Source organism: Gekko japonicus, unplaced genomic scaffold (assembly GCF_001447785.1).
Source record: "Gekko japonicus isolate JY-2015 unplaced genomic scaffold, Gekko_japonicus_V1.1 scaffold7816, whole genome shotgun sequence".
Taxonomy (NCBI): domain Eukaryota; kingdom Metazoa; phylum Chordata; class Lepidosauria; order Squamata; family Gekkonidae; genus Gekko; species Gekko japonicus.
Window position 1 is genome coordinate 3,890 of NW_015161664.1, and position 5,296 is coordinate 9,185.

The 5,296-nt window shown below is 49.9% G+C and overlaps 1 pseudogene; it reads right to left on the minus strand.

Annotated features, from left to right (window-relative positions):
• Positions 1–446: 446 nt before the first annotated feature.
• On the minus strand, positions 447–1,537 carry LOC107125891 (annotated as a pseudogene).
• Positions 1,538–5,296: the final 3,759 nt, after the last annotated feature.

Genomic DNA, 5,296 nt, shown 5'->3' on the forward strand with positions numbered 1-5,296 from the left:
TACAAAGAGTTTGCATGAAACGGAATAACTGAGAGGTGAACCGACCTTGCCTGATGCTCCAGACATCCTAGCATGCAAAGGCTGCAGCCCTGTGGAGGTCCGTGCCTAGCTAGGATCAATGCTGCAAAGAGACTGGGCTGTAGAAAGGGAGGGAGGGGAACCAACCTGTCCTTTCCCCCAATAAACACCAAACCTTTCTGCTTTCGTATCTTTAGCCTGTATGTCCTTAAGACCCTGGGTGTTTTGTCGTTATTCAAATTCATGTATACACTCTATTCTTAACAAAAAGGAGTCAAAGAGTTCTTAGACTTCGGAGTTGCGTGTCGCCGGATTCCAAGTCAAGCCCAGCAGGGTCTCTTGGCCGCCGCCACCGCCTCTGCCCTGTTAGCCCTCCACAAAGTCCTCTTTGATGGGAATGCAGCTGGCAAAGAAGCTGCTGGCGCTGCTCAGAACCGCTTCCTCCTCCTCTTCACCACCGGCAGCTGGTTCTCGGTGTCCAGGTCCCCCAGATTGAAGAAGGAGGTCGTGTCGTTCTGCTCGCAGGCCGAGGACTCTTGGCTGTTGACCGGCTTTAAGACCTGCTTGGTGGGCGTGACGGCCGGCGGCTCAAAGAAAGTGTCCCCTCCGGACGCCAGAGTGGGGTCTTCCAGACTGAAGGTCTTAGAGTCTCCCGAGTCTTCCGTGAGCATCCCCTCCCCCAGAAAGTTCTTGATTCCTCTGGGTATTTCGGGTATTTCTGCCGGCAACCACTCGGCATCTTCCACTTCCCCTCCCGACTCCTCCGACTCCTCCGATGTTGGCTCCGACAGGGGCCTGGCCGTGGTCTGCCTGCGAGGCTTGGGCTTGGGTGGAATGTAATCAAAAGGAGACTCTGCGTCTGCAACAGCTGGCGGAACACTGCAGATTTTCTGGCTGCTGGCCGCTTCAAGAATTCTCAGTTTCTGCCTGACGGCTTCCAGCTCTTCGCACAGCTCCTGGTTCTTCTCGAAGACCTCCCTCATTTTTGCCAGCTCCTCATCCTGGAAGTTGAGGCATTCGAGCAGCTGCTGCTCCCTCTCCGAAACAGCCTCTTCTCGGCTTCTTCTCTGTGCTGCTGTATCTGGCTCAGCAAATAGAGAACCTTCTCCTGATGCTGCTGCTGCTCCATCTGGACCATCTGGCTCTCGTGCTCCGCCTCCGTCTGACCCACGGCCTTCCGCTCGTCGAGGAGCATCTTGTGGATGTCGGAACAGGTAGCTTTGCTCTGCTGAAGGAGACTGTCCAGTTTCCCGTCCTCCACTTTGGAGGAGACCATTTCACCCATCAGGTACTTGATGGCACACTTGGCTTCCAGAATGGTGGCGATGCTTTCCCAGTGCTGCTTTTTGTTGTCTCGGCTGTCTGCCTCCAGAAGCTTCTGCTGCAGATCTGCAATCTGGGCACCCCTGAGCTCCATCTCCATTTCGAGGCTCTCAATCTGCTTCGTGATGGAATGGTTGATTCCCATAGCTCTGTGAGAGAAAGCGCGCCTCTTGTATTGTTTTGTCAATAAAATGGCCTGGATCCACAGGGGGGGTGTTGGCTTCTCTTTACTCCCTGATAGTGACAGAAAAAGGAGAGTGTGGGGTGTTGGGAGGGTGGGGGGAAGGTGGGGCTGGCTCTGGATTCAAAAGGAAAGCGGGCTGGAAACTAGAAATTGATACAGAAAACAGAAGGGGCTGCAGGATGATTCTGCAAAGTTTATCTGTTTGTTTAGTAACATTTATTAGCCGCCTTTCTATCTTATAGGAAATCAAGGCAGCTTACAATAAGTTGGATTGGGACTTTGGGAACCCAGGTTCAGGCCACAGCTAGGGTTGCCAGCTGCCCGGAGGAAGAATTGTCCTGCTCCTTTAACAGAGACTTAATGGGATGTTATTTAGCAGCTGATGTTGTTTACATCCATGCCATGAAAAGCTTTGGGTGCCCCATTTCCACACATTAAGAGTCTATTAAAACTTTCTAGGCCTGTTAGCGACCCCCGGCTATTTAGCTTCATGCCATAAAAATCATCAGCTTACCATTTCAGCGCATTAAACTTCTATTTGAAGAAGAGGATTTTTCCTGGCTCTTTAGGAGCCTTTCCCTTACAGCGAACGCACACATAAAAAGACTAAGAGCCACAATTGCCAGCATCCTGGAGAAAGAGTCCTGCCCCTTTAGCAGAGGGGGATGTTATCTACCTCCAGGCCATGAAAAAGTTCAGTTGCCCATTTCTACACATTAGGCCTCTATTAAAGGGGCAGGACATTTTTCTCCAGGCCTGTTGGTAACCATGGGAAGACAGATGCAGCCCACTGACCATGGATGGGGGCCCATAAGAGTCACCTTGCTAGGGACTGCAAGAAATAGGGGATTCCCCCCCCCATGGAGTGAATCGGAGCCTGTGGGAGGGTGGAGCAGGAAGCAGTTTGAAGTTCATTTTAGATTCCGGTGGGCTAGTTACATTTGTCTGAAGCAGCAGAGCAAAGTTTGAGTCCAGTGGCATCTTGAAGACCAAAGAAGTTTTATTGAAGGCATAAGCTTTCGTGTGCATGCACACTTCTTCAGATACGGTGAAATTGCCATTTCAATGTCTCTGAAGAAGTATGCGTACACATGAAAGTTTAGTTCTTCAATTTGGGACTAAAGCAAGAGCTGAGAACTTAGTTGGAGTTCTCCAAGCTGGCGGTGCAGACTTGGAGGGAGCACTACTGCTTTGGGGGAAATTTACCTGGTGCAGGATTTGCAGACATACTGCTTATGGGAGTACTGGCTTTTGGTTATGCTCTGCTTCTAAATGCAACAAATATTACAGATGGCACCAGTCATTCTGTGGAGTTCTCTTATCCCAAGGAAATTCCCCCGGCTAGTGCTGCCAGTGGATCTCTTGGACACAACAAAGTGGGAAACACAAAACGTGGGAGGATCTGATGTGGGACAATGGAACATCTGGCTTGTAGGTGTGCCTCTTTGCCGCTTCTTGTGCACCACTCGCATACTGGTGAATAATGAAAATACTACAAAGGCATTGTTAAAATCCAGCAATCTCTTGCATCCAAACGACGACTGTAATATCTGGTCCTGTACTTGGCCAGGTTGATAGTGAGAAACATGCCAAGAAATCGTCTCCGCTGCAGTGACCTCACCTGATCATCTGTCACCTTCTCCTGTCACTGTGTGTGTGCAAAGCAGGGGGCCTAGTGACCCAGCCCCCAGCCCTGTAAGCATGCGCAGTACAAACAGGCCCTTCCAAAAGGCAACCGTGAAAAGTGGCAGTTCCATGACCCAGCTGAGGGCCCTGACCCACCAGCTGAAGACCACTGCTCTAACCCTAACAACTCCATTTTGCAGCAGTGAATTCCGCGTGTACTTGTCAACAAAATGCTACAATAGCATCACACACACCGCATATCACACCTTTACGTTAATTACACCTTGTGCAAAGGACTTTGTTTTGTGTTCTGAACCTACTGCCAACCCATCAGCTCTCAAGAGCCTTTACATTCACCTAGATGGAAAAGCCCCTACACAGTCTGGCTGTATGTAGCCATCATGAATAAAGGAAAATAAGGCAGTCTTGAGACATTGCTGTACAATAAGACAGTTTGGAGCCATTATTGGCTGAGAAGTACCTGTGGCTGTGCAGCTTTGGGAGTCCTCGTTTCAAGTCTTGATGAAAGAATCAAAAACTCATTGAATAATCTGGAGGATGAGTTGACTGCAGCCTATTTCTTATTGTCTGTTTCAAGTCCTAAGGACTGGATCTACTTGCTGATTGCAACCTACTTTATATTGTTTATCTTAAACTCTTAAGAAGTGGATGTATTTGCTTTCGGGAGTGTCAAAGAGTAAATGTTAGATATTGCTTTAAATCTCCAGCCTATCTATTGTATTTCATGTATTGCATACTATTGTATGTTTGAGAAATATTTGGATCCTTATGTGATGTTAAGTCATACATAACCCATCAGCAAAAGCAGACCTGGGATGGCATGGGTTCAAATTTCCCTGCCCTCTTGCTTCTGTCAGGAGCTCCTTAGATGGCCTCACGGAAGCCCTTTTCTCTCACACGCCCCAGTTGAGATAATACTGGACTCCTTGACAAGATTCTTACAAGGATTAAAGCATGATGGGGGGAAACTATGTCACACTATGAAAAGGCTAAGTATTATAATGTATTCTTCCCTCAATGCAGAGATGAGCCATATAACTAAAAATGGTGCCAACCCTCACTGTGGCTGTGGCATAAAACCAAGTAACTGGTCGTTTGCCATCCTTTAACAGTAAAACTGCCTGTCTGAGGGAAGCCACCTCGACAGAGCGAACTGAAGCTTTCACATGAGTCTCTTGTCACCTCCGTTTCCTGGTCAGCAGCAATAGTTGTAATAAGGTCCATTGGCCATAGAACTATCACAAGGGCAGGCAGAAGGAAGGATGAAAAAGCTGGTATAGTGGCAGGCTGGGTCCAAATACCCGTCCAGACATCAAGCTGCCTTACTGGGTGACCCTGGGCAAGCAACCTACGATCTCCCCCCAGGGCTGTTGTGGGGGTAATAAGAACGACGATGACTACTGCAATGAACTCTTTGGAGGAAATGAGGGCGGGGAAGAAATCTATCATTTATTTGTTTGTTTTGTGGCTAAACGGCGCTAACAAAGAAAGGGGAAACCTGGTATTTCACATTTGATGAGTTGTGGAACGCCCACCATGGAAGAAGCAGCGGGTGTCCCAGAGCCCGTGAGGAGGAGGAGGAGGAGCAGCAGCAGCGTTTGGGGAAACTGCAGCTGTCTTTAGAAGAACATCGCCTCCCCCACCCCTTTGCTTTCACAGTTTCTTTTCCCCTCCTTCGTATCGCTCCTGACCCAGCAAAGCAGCATTTCCGTTCAGCCAGAGGATCCTCCTTTCGAATTGACATCTTTTGCGGACAGCGGAATGAGGGCGGGGCGCGTCCCCCCCCCACTGCCCTCTGGCCCCTCCAGCCAGCTTCGCCGGGGCCTCTTCCCTCTATTTGCGCATGCCCGAAGCCTCCATCGCCCTTCATCCGCGCCCTCCCACTCCACTTTCGGGTTCGGTTTTTGAATTTCCCGCTCCCTCTTTCCTTTCCCCGCCCAGAAACCCGGAGCTGCAGGGAGACCTGGGAACCGAAGCCCGCGGGAAATCCAGCCGTGCGCCACAGACCGATTCGCGCCCCGGGCGGGCACGCATCTTCCAGCATTTATTTTTTTTTTGGGGGGGGGGGATCGGAGTACCGCCAAGAAAAATGTGGCTTTTCTCCCCCCGGGGCCCTTCTGCGTG